Consider the following 14348-nt stretch of genomic DNA (forward strand, 5'->3'; position numbering starts at 1 on the left):
AATACATTACACGCACCACACACGGATGGGATCAATGTATATAATCTGTGTGGTGTGACCGAGCAGCACCAAAGTACAAATAGTAATTCAAACTTTCCAAAATAGGATACAAGCTGGCCCCATTACACGTTGCAAGGCCCCATTACACGTTGCAACCTGTTGTGTCCTATATCCCACGGTGCCCCTAATGTAATATACATTTCCCATGATGCCTGTAGCTTTGTAAAGGAGGCAGAGTCTCAACATGTCCCACTATTCTGTCCCATCTAAGGGCAGGAAGCTATAGATATGTGCCATACAACTGATGTGTCATGATGTACACAGCAGGGTCTGTGTCTCCTATGTGATGTCTATACAACAGTCTGTCTCCTATGTGATGTCAATAGAGCAGTCTGTGTCTCCTATGTGATGTCTATACAGCAGCCGGTGTTTCCTATGTGATGTAGACACAGCAGTCAATGTTTACTATGTGATGTATATACAACAGTCTGTGTCTCCTATGTGATGTCTATACAGCAGTCTCAGTATCTCCTGTGTGATGTCTACTGCATTCTGTGTCTCCTATGTGATGTCTATACAGCAGTCTCAGTATCTCGTGTGATGTCTACTGCATTCTGTCTCCTATGTGATGTCTATACAGCAGTCTCAGTATCTCCTGTGTGATGTCTACTGCATTCTGTGTCTTTTATGTGAGGTGTACAGCAATGTGTTTCCTAGGTCATGTATATAAAGCGGTCTCAGTGTCAACTATGTAATGTATATACAGCAATCTGTGTATCCTATGTGATGTATACACAGTAGTCTGTGTCTCCTATGTTGGATATATCCAGCAGTTTGTGTCTCCTATGTGGTGTATACAGCCACAGTCAGATTATAATGAGGAGGGGCCTATGGCTAAATTGCCCTAATTATTATTGTGCAGCAAGACATACCTCCATCCCATTCCCAAAGGCGTAGATCTCTGGGCAAGGAGCTTTCCAGTACGCAAAGACAGCATAGCTCCAGGGAGCTCCACAAAGATGTCATCAGCTAGTGCCAGCATGTATGCGCCGGAATCAAGCAGAAGTGGAGCCGCGGGGAAACATATAAGCAAGGTGAGTTTGTAGGGGTTTTTTTTAATCATATTTTTGTGTGTGTGTGGGGGCTCATACTGTATACAGGCGGCTATGTGTGGGTTCATACTGTATATAGGGGCATATGGGGGGATTGTACTGCTTATAGGAGTATGTGGTGGGTTCATACTGAATATAGGAGGCTATGTGGGTGCTCCTGCTGTATATAGGAGGCTATGTGGGGGCTCCTGCTGTATATAGGAGGCTATATGGGGCTCCTGCTGTATATAGGAGGCTATGCAGGTGGTCATACTGTATTTAGGAGTTTGTGTGTCTCATACTGTATAAAGGAGGCTGTGTGTGGGTTCATACTGTATATAGGGGCATATGGGGGGATTGTACTGCTTATAGGAGTATGTGGTGGGTTCATACTGAATATAGGAGGCTATGTGGGTGCTCCTGCGGTATATAGGAGGCTATATGGGGCTCCTGCTGTATATAGGGGGTATGTGAAAGCTCCTGTTGTATATAGGAGGCTATGTGGGGGCTCCTGCTGTATATAGGGGGCCTGTGTTTTGGCTCACACTATATCAGCATACTTAATTCTGCTCAATATAAAGTAACCTCATTATGACAGGCTAAACTCCATTTTTGCATTTATCCCCCCCCCCCTTTTTTCCAAGAACCATAATTTTTGTTATCTTTCTGTCCACGTAGACCTAGCAGGGTTTATTTTTTGCGGGCCGAGTTGTACTGTGACATCATTCATTTTACCATATAGTGTACTGGAAAATTTGTGAAAGAATTCCAAATGGAGATAAATTGGGGAAAAAAAACATTCTGACATGGTGTTTTGGGGAAAAAAAAAAATTAAACTACGGTATACATTTTGTGGTAAAAATGACCTTGTAATCTTCAACAGTACGATTATGGCGATAACAAACATATCCAGGTTTTTTGTTTTTTTTCTTATTTCAGTGTTGAAAAAAACAGAATTTTGCAAAAAAAAAATTGTGGGATTGTGTTACCATTTTCTTTATCGTTCCTTTGGGAGACCCAGACCATGGGTGTTTAGCTTCTGCCTCCGGAGGACACACAAAGTACTACACTTAAAAGTGTAGCTCCTCCCTCTGAGCCTATACACCCCCTGGTAGCCAGTCCTAGCCAGTTTATTGCTTTGTGTCAGGAGGCATACATCCACACATGCATTCTCATCTGATTTGTTTGACTTTTGGAAAGAGTTTGAAGAAAAGCGGGTCCATGTCTGGACTCCCGGCATGTCCCTTCTCACCCCACTGTGTCGGCGGTGTTGTTAAGGTTGATTTACAAGGCTGAAGCCTTACATGCCGCGCTCCTTCATCCCTTCTGGGCTCTGGCTTGAAGTGGGAGCCAGCACGGTCTCCATGCCTGGCAGGAGTCCGGTCTCCATCCACAGCCCCTTGATGATTCTGTTGGACCGGAGCACTCATCCCCAGGGACATGGCCCTGCGTCTCAGCAGCTAAGTACCTGAGACGTTTATGTTGGGGGTCCCGGTTCTTTATTGTATGGGGAGAGTATGCTGTATGTGATTGTTTTTAACTTTTCCGGCGGGTTCTCCAGCTTTTGCCAGAGAACCGCGCCGATGGTGCCTGCTTGTCGGCCTCACCGATTAAATTTAGGCCCCGGCTTCGCCGGAGGCCTAGTTTTATTTTCCTGCCCTCGCATGTCACTCATGCAGAGGGACAGGTTCGGCTCCTCCCGGCGGCCATTCTACACAGGGGAGGGACACTCTCCACTGCTGGGGCGTCCCTCTTTCCCTGCAGGTCTCTATAGCCCTCCAGTTCCCGCTCTTTTATAGGAACGCCCCATTTCTCAGGCAGAGTTCACTCTGCTCTGGGACATCCTGCATTCTGCATCTCTGCTGAGGTGCTGCGCTCTGGGGGACCGGGCTTCGGGATCTGGAGGGCACACAACACCGTGCTCAGCGGTCTGGTAAGCCACAGCCGGTCTCCGGTTGTGGACCTCTGTATATTCTCCCTGGGGTTCATTCTCTGCAAAGCCCCCACTCCAGCAGCATGTCTCACACAAGGAGCAAGGCTCCAAAGCTTTATGCTGCATGCACTGCATGTAAGCTCCTGCTGCCTGAGCCGAGCATTTACCCACACTGTGATGGTTGCTCTAACTTGGCGGTGCCACAGCCTGGAGTCTCACCCCCAGTGGTCTCTCAGGCTGCTGCTGCTGCACCTGTGACTGAACCCCCGGCCTGGGTAGAGTCCTTTTCTAGGTCCATATCCCAGTCATTTGCGGAGTCCATGGGACTTTTGTCCAGGACTTTGATGAATATGCATCAGACCCCCTCACAGGGTGCCTCTAATACTCTTGACAGAGGACTCCTATCCTCTGACCTCCGTCCATCAGAGCTCACGGAGGATTCATCATCTGATCCCAGACCCCGTCCTTCTAAGAGAAGGCGCAGGGTTTCCTCCCCCTCCCCATCCCACGGCTCTGTCTCAAGAGGATGCCCTCACTGGGGGCTCGGAGGCTATGTATCCCTTCGATTTCTCTGAGGGTGACTCGGACCTTAGTGATTTGATTGCTTCTATTAATTCTGTGCTGGATCTCAATCCGCCAGTGTCAGAGGAGCAACTCTCTTTGGCAGAAAAACATCAGTTTACCTCGCCTAAGAGAGTAAAGAGTGTGTTCTTTAACCACTCCAGTTTTCAGACCGCTGTGACCAAACCCAGGGCCTGCCCTGACAAACGCTTTCCAAAGCGTGGTTCTGATGACCGGTTTCCATTTCCACCTGAGGTGGTCAAGGAGTGGTCTCACTCCCCAAAGGTAGACCCCCCCGGTGTCTAGGCTCTCAGCCCGGACCGTTGTGTCGGTGGCTGACGGCACCTCACTTAAGGATTCCACTGACCGTCAGATTGACCTTCTGGCCAAATCTGTGTATGAAGCTGCGGGGGCCACGTTTTCCCCGACTTTTGCAGCAGTGTGGGCTCTCAAAGCCATCTCTGCTTCTCTAGAGGAGATACATTCCCTCACCAAGGAATCTATGCCTGAGATGGTTACCTTAACTGCTCAGGCTTCAGCTTTTTCATCTTATGCCATGTCTGCCATGCTAGAGGCTGCTCACCGCACTGCGGTGGCTTCAGCTAATTCTCTTGTTATCCGCAGGATTTTGTGGCTTCGAGAGTGGAAGGCAGATGCTTCTTCCAAGAAGTTTCTTGCTGGGTTCCCTTTTGCTGGTTCACGGCTGTTTGGTGAACAGCTGGATGAAATCATTAAGGAAGCTACTGGCGGGAAGAGTACTTCCATGCCACAAACCAAGACCAGGAAACCCGCTCAGGGTAGGAATCAATCGAGGTTTCGTTCCTTTCGTTCCTCCAACTGGTCATCCTCTAAGCCTTCCGCCTCGTCCGCTAACTCAGCCAAGGATCAGAAATCCAACTGGCGCCCAAAAGCGCGTCCGCAGAAGACCGCAGGAGGTTCTGCCACTAAGGCAGCTTCCTCATGACTCTCGGCCCGCTCCAACCACGTCCTTAGTCGGTGGAAGGCTCTCCCACTTTGGCGACGCTTGGTTAAAGCAAGTCTCCGATCAGTGGGTGAGAGACATCATATCTCACGGCTACAGGATAGAATTCTTCTCTTCCAGCCCTCCAAACAGATTTTTTCTCTCAACTCCCCCCTGCTCCAAGGCCGCCGCCTTCTCGCAGGCCGTGGCGTCCTTGCAGGCAAACGGAGTGATTGTCCCAGTTCCCGCTCAGGAACGGTTCAGAGGTTTTTACTCAAATCTCTTCCTAGTTCCAAAAAAGGACGGTACCTTCCGGCCCATCCTGGATCTCAAGCTTCTCAACAAGCATGTTCGGGTGCGACATTTTCGCATGGAGTCCCTGCGATCAGTCATTGCCTCTATGACCCAAGGGGAGTTCCTGGCGTCCATCGACATCAGAGATGCCTATCTACATGTGCCAATCGCAGTGTCACATTAGCGTTGGTTACGTTTTGCGATAGGAGAGGATCATTTCCAATTCGTGGTTCTCCCCTTCGGGTTAGCCACGGCCCCTCAGGTATTCACCAAGGTCATGGCAGCAGTGATTGCGGTCCTGCACCTCCAGGGGTTGGCAGTGCTCCCTTACCTGGACGACCTGGTCAAGGGTCCATCCAGCGCAGACTGTCAGCGGAGTGTTTCGCTCACTCTCGCCACCCTAGCCCAATTCGGGTGGATTGTCAATCTTCACAAATCCACTCTGACTCCGACCCAGAGTCTCACGTACCTAGGGATGCAGTTCGAGACTTTGCCGGCACTTGTGAAGTTGCCCTTAGTCAAACAGCAGTCTCTCCGCCTAGCAGTGCGCTCTTCCCTCAGGCGCCTGATGCAGGTGCTGGGTCAAATGGTGGCTTCCATGGAGGCGGTTTCCTTTGCCCAGTTCCATCTGCGTCCTCTGCAGCTGGACATCCTCCGCTGTTGGGACAAGCGGCCTTCCTCCTTACAGAGGTTAGTGGCTCTGTCTCCACGGACCAGGAGCTCTCTTCAGTGGTGGCTTCGACCCCTCTCCCTGTCCCAAGGGCGCTCCGTCCTGGGTGATTCTCACCACGGATGCCAGCCTATCCGGCTGGGGAGCGGTACATCTCCACCACAGAGCTCGGGGCACTTGGACTCCGTCCGAGTCAGCCTTTTCAATCAATGTGCTGGAAACCAGAGCTGTGCTTCTAGCTCTCCTAGCCTTTCACCACCTGTTGGCGGGCAGGCACATTCGAGTCCAGTCAGACAACGCGACAGCGGTTGCCTACATCAATCACCAAGGCGGGACACGCAGCCGCCTGGCAATGTTGGAGGTCCAACGCATCCTTCAATGGGCGGAGGACTCCAAGTCCACCATATCCGCAGTCCACATCCCTGGCGTAGAAAACTGGGAGGCAGATTATCTCAGCCGTCAATCCGTGGACGGTGGCGAGTGGTCCCTGCACTCGGCAGTGTTTCAGTCAATCTGCCGCAAATGGGGCACTCCGGACGTGGACCTAATGGCATCCCGTCACAACAACAAGGTTCCGGTTTACGTGGCTCGCTCCCACGATCCTCAGGCCTTCGCCGCGGACGCTCTGGTTCAAGACTGGTCCCAGTTTCGTCTGTCCTACGTGTTTCCCCCTCTAGCTCTCTTGCCCAGAGTCCTGCGCAAGATCAGAATGGAGGGCCGTCGAGTCATCCTCATTGCACCGGACTGGCCCAGGCGAGCTTGGTATCCGGACCTGCTCCAACTGTCCGTGGAGATGCCGTGGCATCTTCCGGACCGTCCAGACCTGCTCTCGCAAGGTCCGTTTTTCCGCCCGAATTCTGCGGCACTCAAATTGACAGCGTGGCTCTTGAGTCCTGGATTTTGACGGCTTCTGGTATTCCTCCTGAAGTCATCTCCACTATGACTCGGGCCCGTAAGTCTTCCTCCGTGAAGATCTATCACAGGACTTGGAAAATTTTCCTGTCCTGGTGTCGCTCTTCCGGCCATCCTCCTTGGCCTTTTTCCTTGCCGACCCTTCTGTCTTTTTTACAGTCCGGTCTGCAGCTAGGACTGTCCCTTAACTCTCTCAAGGGACAAGTCTCAGCTCTATCAGTGCTGTTCCAGCGGCGTATCGCCCGGCTGGCTCAAATCCGCACCTTCATGCAAGGTGCGTCTCACATCATTCCGCCTTATCGGCGGCCCTTGGATCCCTGGGACCTTAACTTGGTCCTCACGGTATTGCAGAAACCCCCCTTTGAGCCTCTTAGGGAGGTTTCTTTGTATCGTCTTTCTCAAAAGGTGGCCTTTCTAGTTGCCATAACTTCTCTCAGGAGAGTCTCTGATTTGGCTGCGCTCTCCTCGGAGTCACCTTTTGTTTTTTCACCAAGACAAGGTAGTTCTCCGTCCGACCCCAGACTTTCTTTCTAAGGTGGTCTCTCCCTTCCACCTTAACCAGGATATTTCCTTGCCTTCCTTCTGTCCGGCCCCTGTTCATCGCTTTGAGAAAGCGCTGCATACACTAGATCTGGTGCGTGCTCTCCGGATTTATGTGGCTCGCACCGCTGCGCTTAGGCGGTGCACCTCTCTTTTTGTGCTAACCACAGGGCGGCGCAAGGGTCTCTTTGCTTCTAAGCCGACCTTGGCCCGTTGGATTAGATCGATCATTTCGGACGCCTACCAGAGTACTCAGGTGCCTCCCCCGCCGGGGATCAAAGCACACTCGACCAGAGCTGTCGGTGCCTCTTGGGCTTTTAGGCACCAGGCTACGGCTCAACAAGTCTGTCAGGCTGCCACTTGGACTAGCCTGCATACCTTTTCGAAGCACTACCAAGTGCATGCTCATGCTTCGGCAGATGCGAGCTTGGGCAGACGCACCCTTCAGGCGGCTGTCGCCCACTTGTGAAGTTAGGCTCCGCCTACTTCTTAGTTTTTTCTGTTTATTCCCACCCAGGGACAGCTTTGAGACGTCCCATGGTCTGGGTCTCCCAAAGGAACGATAAAGAAAAAGAGAATTTTGTTACTTACCGTAAATTCTTTTTCTTATAGTTCCGTATTGGGAGACCCAGCTCCCTCCCTGTTGCCTGTTGGCAATTTTCTTGTTCCGTGTGTTATCACCGGCTGTTGTCGTGGACAGAGTCTCCGGTTGTTCCGGTTCTTACTCGGTTCTACTTGTGGGTGGCTATTCTCCTTCAGCTTTTGCACTAAACTGGCTAGGACTGGCTACCAGGGGGTGTATAAGCTCAGAGGGAGGAGCTACACTTTTAAGTGTAGTACTTTGTGTGTCCTCCGGAGGCAGAAGCTAAACACCCATGGTCTGGGTCTCCCAATACGGAACTATAAGAAAAAGAATTTACGGTAAGTAACAAAATTCTCTTTTTCCAAGACTAGTAATATATTTTTGTTTTTCAGTTTATGGAGCGGTGTGATGTCTTATTTTTTCGCAGGGCGAGACAACATTTTTTTGGTTGCTTGTGTGCCGCCCCCGTGCCGGCAGCCTGCCGCTGCTTGGTTCCGGGCCTTCCGGTGGGTGGCTCGAGGGTCTCCGGACCTGGTGGATCCAGCGGACACTCCGAATGAAAGGGGGATGGGATGGTGGATGTAGGACATATATGTACGGACGGAGCCACACTAAGTTCGTGACGCCACCCACGGTATGTGGTGAGGTTGGGCACCACCGCTGCAGTTAAGTTGTTAACCCCTCCGTGGGCAGGGATGGTGGCCCCCGGGACACGTTGGGGAGGTTTGGTGCAGGGAGATGGGCGGCCGCTGGGTGTTGGTGTACTCACTATGTAGAAAACACACGAGTCTCTGGTAAACCATGGTGATGGTGGTCGGTGCCCGCAGCCGGCTGCGTTCTGGTTCCCCCACCCGGCTGGTGGTCTCTGTCTTTCTCCCGCACCTGTGTAGAACTGTGGACTGCCTGCGCATGAAACTTCAGGAGCCCTCTCCCGGCTCGTTGTGGCCTAGGGAGCCCTTGCCCGCAGACGCTGGCCCGTGGGATCTCTGAGCTGTGGCGGTGGCCTTTTATCCCCCTCGTTGGGCTGTTGCCTTCTTTTCGGGACTTTGGGTGGGACAGGACCTATAATCCTGGCCTCAATCTGTTAATTAACCAGTTCCAGTAGGTTCTGGTTCCTGGCTTCAGGGTCCGAGTACCTCCCCTTTTGTGCACGGTTTCCGGTCGGGTCCCCGGTGTAGATACCGGCGGGCTACAACCCTGTCCCGGTACCACCCGGTTCTGCTGAACAGTCTTCCCGTCTCCTGTGGACGGAGACCACCGTCTGCCTCCTAGCCTGATACCTGTTAGTTTACTTCAGGCCTGACACACAGGCCTGACCTCCACTTCTCTCAACTGCCTGAACTTGACTGTGAACTTCCCCGCCCCAGGCTGACTAAACTCCTCGGTGGGCGTCTTCCAACTGCCTGGTTCCGCCCCCTTGTGTCTGTCTATCCCTGAGGGGGGGTGACTATGGTTTTCTGGTTGGCTGTGTGTTACCTGTGAGGGAACGGTGTTATGCGGGGCCCTATTCGTGACTACCTGGCCGGTCAAGGCATCACACTTGTTATAGCGACCAAAAAAAAAAATTTTTTGCATAATAATTTTTTGTTTATTGATTTGGGATTTTTTTTTAATTTGATCGAACTTTTCTGAACGGGGCGATATCATCTCTGGGTATTTTTACTTTTTTTATCTTTATTTTTAAAGAGGCAAAAGGGGGGTGACTTGAACTTTTATGTTCCATATTATTTTATTTTTTATTTTTTTTTTTACTTTTCACTGTTTTTAATCTACTTAGAGGACTATAACTTGAGCTTGTCTGATCACTTGTACTATATACAGCAATGCCATGGTATTGCTGTATATAGCAGAAATCACAGTCTCCTTTTAGTGCTTCTGTCATAGCAACCCATCAGCATCCCACAGAAGCGCCAATGGCAGCTTAAAATGCTGCACACCCCATGCTGGCGTATGTTAAATCCTACTGTCTGTTTTTACAGTGGAACTCCACCCGTGATTGATAGCGACAGGTCCTGGCTGTAATATACAGCCATCACCTGCTGTACGAGTGACCCCCACACCATACTGTACATCTGCTTCCGACTTGTGAAAGGGTTAATATAAAGTTATAATTATTAACATGGAAGAATATATAGAGGAACAAGAATGGCACATCTTGGTGGGGAGGGAATGAGTCTGAGCCCCGCCTCCAGGGATTGGATGATGTCGTCCTGCAGTGCTCAGACTGACTTCCTGTTTACACGTGATCGCCTGCACTGGATGGTGGTCACCCTGGAGGTCACATGACCCGGCTGCTTTTAGTAATGAGAGGAAATCTGTTTGTGCTGATCTGGGATCAACAAGTTACACAACTGGAATATCACTGGTGCAATATCCTCTACCATTCATGCTCCCCACCCATGGGCTGACTCTCAAACCTTTCCTTTAAGAGATGCTCTGTGCTGTCGGGGATTCTTTCATTCTTCTGAAATACTCTGTGCTGCTGAGATCCCTGCTCCTTAACCCCATTTTTTTCATGCCCACACCCCAGCCTCCCCTCCACTCTCATGGCACACTGCCCTACATAACGCCGGCACAATCCTCTCCTTAAGTACTCTGTTCTGCTTTGAAATGTCCGTCTTGTACCCTCCCCCCCCCATCTTGTCTCCCCCCTCCTGTCACATGCAGCCCGCGTCTCCTCAGTTATTCGGATCACCGGTTGGGTGTAGATAATTCTAATCATGTGTGCTAGAAAGTTATTCTATAATCTCCAGTCTTCTGGATTCTTCATAACAACCACCATCGCGCAGGAAAAGCTGGGATAATATAGACGCCGCGCCGGTGTCAGTCACCAGGGATTGTCAGCTGCAGACGATCCCATGTGATGGAGATACAGTGGGTACGGAAAGTATTCACACCCCTTTACATTTTTCCCTCTTTGTTTCATTGCAGCAATTTGGTAAATTCAAAAAAGTTCATCTTTTTTTTTTCTCATTAATGTACACTCTGCCCCATCCCCCATCTTGACAGAAAAAAAAAACAGCAATGTAGACATTTTTGCAAATTTTTTAAAGAAAAACTAAAATATCACATGGTCATAAGTATTCAGACCCTTCGCTCAGTATTGAGTAGAAGCGCCCTTCTTTTGAGCTAGTACAGCCATGAGACTTCTTGGGAATGATGCAACAAGTTTTTCACCCCTGGATTTGGGGATCCTCTGCCATTCTTCCTTGCAGATCCTCTCCAGTTCCGTCAGGTTGGATGGTGAACGTTGGTGGACGCCATTATCAGGTCTCTCCAGAGATGCTCGACTGGGTTTAGGTCAGGGGTCTGGCTGGGCTGGTCAAGAATAGTCACAGAGTTGTTCTGAAGCCACTCCTTTGTTATTTTAGCTGTGTGCTTAGGGTCATTGCCTTGTTGGTGAACCTTCGGCCAAGTCTGAGGTCCAGAGCACTCTGGAAGAAGTTTTCTTCCAGGATATCTCTGTACTTGGCCGCATTCATCTTTCCTTTAATTGTAGCCACTCGTCCTGTCCCTGCAGCTGAAAAACACCCCCATAGCATGATGCTGCCACCACCATGTTTCACTGTGGGGATTGTATTGGGCAGGTGATGAACAGTGCCTGGTTTTCTCCACACATAACACTTAGAACTTTTTGGTGATAATTCTATCTTCATCTCATCAGACCGGAGAATCTTATTTCTCATAGTCTGGGAGTCTGTGTTTTTGCGTTTTTTTTTTTTTTTCAAAATCTATGCGGCTTTCATATGTCTTGCACTGAGGAGAGGCTTCAGTCGGGCCATAAAGGCCCCACTGGTGGAGGCTGCAGTGAAACTTTCTCCCATCTCCTTACTGCATCTCTGGAGCTCAGCCTCCCTGATTTTGAGGTTCTTCTTTACCTCTCTCACCAAGGCTCTTCTCCCACGATTGCTCAGTTTGGCTGGATGGCCAGGTCTAGGAAGAGTTCTGGCGGTCCCAAACTTCTTCCATTTAAGAATTATGGAGGCCACTATGCTCTTAGGAGCTTTGAGTACTGCAGACATTCTTTTGTAACCTTGGCCAGATCTGTGCCTTGTCACAATTCTGTCTCAGCTTTTTGGGCAGTTTCTTTGACCTCAGGATTCTCATTTGGTGTGACATGCAGTGTGAGCTGTGAGGTCTTATATAGACAGGTGTGCGCCTTTCCAAATCAGGTCCTATCAGTTTAATTAAACACATCTGGACTCCAATGAAGGAGTAGAACCATCTCAAGGAGGATCACAAGGAAATGGACAGCATGTGACCTAAATATGAGTGTCTGGGCAAAAGGTTTCAATACTTGTGACCATGTGATTTTCACTACCATGCTCGGGTGCTCAGTACTCGTAACTATTGATGAGTGAGCACTACCATGCTCGGGTGCTCGGTACTTGAAACGAGCAGTTGAATGCTCAGATGGGCACAACTTGTATACAGGGTATAATGGAAATCAATGGGAAATCATCCGGAAAATGTTTGCATTCCCCATTGACTTCCATTATACTCGGGTTCTCGAGTCTCGCCCATCCGAGTGTCCAACTGCTGGTTAGGAGTACTGAGCACTCGAGCATGGTAGTGCTCGCTCATCACTAGTTACGAGTACCGAGCACTCGAGCATGGTAGTGCTCGCTCATCACTAGTTACGAGTACCGAGCACTCGAGCATGGTAGTGCTCGCTCATCACTAGTTACCAGTACTGAGCACCCGAGCATGGTAGTGTTCGCTCATCACTAGTTACGAGTACCGAGCACTCGAGCATGGTAGTGCCCACTCATCACTAGTTACGAGTACCGAGCACTCGAGCATGGTAGTGCTCGCTCATCACTAGTTACGAGTACCGAGCACTCGAGCATGGTAGTGCTCGCTCATCACTAGTTACGAGTACCGAGCACTCGAGCATGGTAGTGCTCGCTCATCACTAGTTACCAGTACTGAGCACCCGAGCATGGTAGTGCTCGCTCATCACTAGTTACGAGTACCGAGCACTCGAGCATGGTAGTGTTCGCTCATCACTAGTTACGAGTACCGAGCACTCGAGCATGGTAGTGTTCGCTCATCACTAGTTACGAGTACCGAGCACTCGAGCATGGTAGTGTCCGCTCATCACTAGTTACCAGTACTGAGCACCCGAGCATGGTAGTGCTCGCTCATCACTAGTTACGAGTACCGAGCACCCGTGCATGGTAGTGCTCGCTCATCACTAGTTACGAGTACCGAGCACTCGAGCATGGTAGTGCTCGCTCAACACTAGTTACGAGTACCGAGCACCCGAGCATGGTAGTGCTCACTCATCACTAGTTACGAGTATAGAGCACTCGAGCATGGTAGTGCTCGCTCATCACTAGTTACGAGTACCGAGCACTCGAGCATGGTAGTGCCCGCTCATCACTAGTTACGAGTACAGAGCACCCGAGCATGGTATTGCTCGCTCATCACTAGTTACTAGTACTGAGCACCCGAGCATGGTAGTGCTCGCTCATCACTAGTTATGAGTACCGAGCACTCGAGCATGGTAGTGCTCGCTCATCACTAGTTTCGAGTACCGAGCATGGTAGTGCTCACTCATCACTAGTTACGAGTATAGAGCACTCGAGCATGGTAGTGCTCGCTCATCACTAGTTACGAGTACCGAGCACTCGAGCATGGTAGTGCTCGCTCATCACTAGTTACAAGTACCGAGCACTCGAGCATGGTAGTGCTCACTCATCACTAGTTACGAGTATAGAGCACTCGAGCATGGTAGTGCCCGCTCATCACTAGTTACGAGTACCAAGAACTCGAGCATGGTAGTGCTCACTCATCACTAGTTACGAGTACCGAGCACCCGAGCATGGTAGTGCCCGCTCATCACTATTCAGATGTGCATTTCCATGGATAGTACGCATACCCATTACAGTCTGTAGGGAAGGGGGTGTTCACATTACTGTGTTGTTTTGTCAACTGTGTGGCCACAAAACAAATCATATAGAGGTGCACTGTTTGATCCACAACCAAATACCCTTAGGGGCACTTTGCAAACTACGACATCGCAGCTGTGATGTCGGTGGGGTCAAATCGAAAGTGACGCACATCCGGCGTCGCAGGCGATATCTTAGTGTGTAAATCCTTTTTGATACGATTAAGGAGCGCAAAAACGGCCAAATTGTATCATTGGTGTAGGGTCGGTCATTTCCATAATTTGGAAATGACCGCTGTTCCGATGTTGTTCCTCATTCCTGCGGCAGCACACATCGCTGTGTATGAAGCCGCAGGTGCGAGGAACATCTGCTACCTGCGGCTCACGCCGGCTAAGCGGAAGGAAGGAGGTGGGCGGGATGTTTACGTCCCGCTCATCTCCGCCCCTCCGCTTCTATTGGCCGCCTGCCGTGTGACGTGGCAGGCGGGCAGGTGAGTGCATGTGAAGCTGCTGTAGCGATAATGTTCGCTACGGCAGCTATCACAAGATATCGCTGCTGTGACGGGGGCGGGGACTATCGCGCTCGGCACCGCAAGCATCGGCTTGCGATGTCGTAGTGTGCAAAGTGCCCCTTAGTCTTGGTTTACACAATTGTACTTTCTCCATCTGACAAAAACTGTCCGGTTATGCTAATCAGACTCTGATCAGAGTGAAATCCATTTTTTCTCAGATGTAGAGAGAGAAAAAAAAGTTTTTCCACCTTCCCTATTCTGTCCGTCCGTGAAAATGGGACCACACTCTGCTTTCATCCAAGTGCAATCCAATTTTTTTCACGGACCCATAGACGTGAATGCCCGCTTGCCATCCAATTCTCAGAGGTAAAGCTACTTTCACACTTGCGTTAGTCGCA

Source organism: Anomaloglossus baeobatrachus, chromosome 2, assembly GCF_048569485.1.
Source record: "Anomaloglossus baeobatrachus isolate aAnoBae1 chromosome 2, aAnoBae1.hap1, whole genome shotgun sequence".
NCBI lineage: Eukaryota > Metazoa > Chordata > Amphibia > Anura > Aromobatidae > Anomaloglossus > Anomaloglossus baeobatrachus.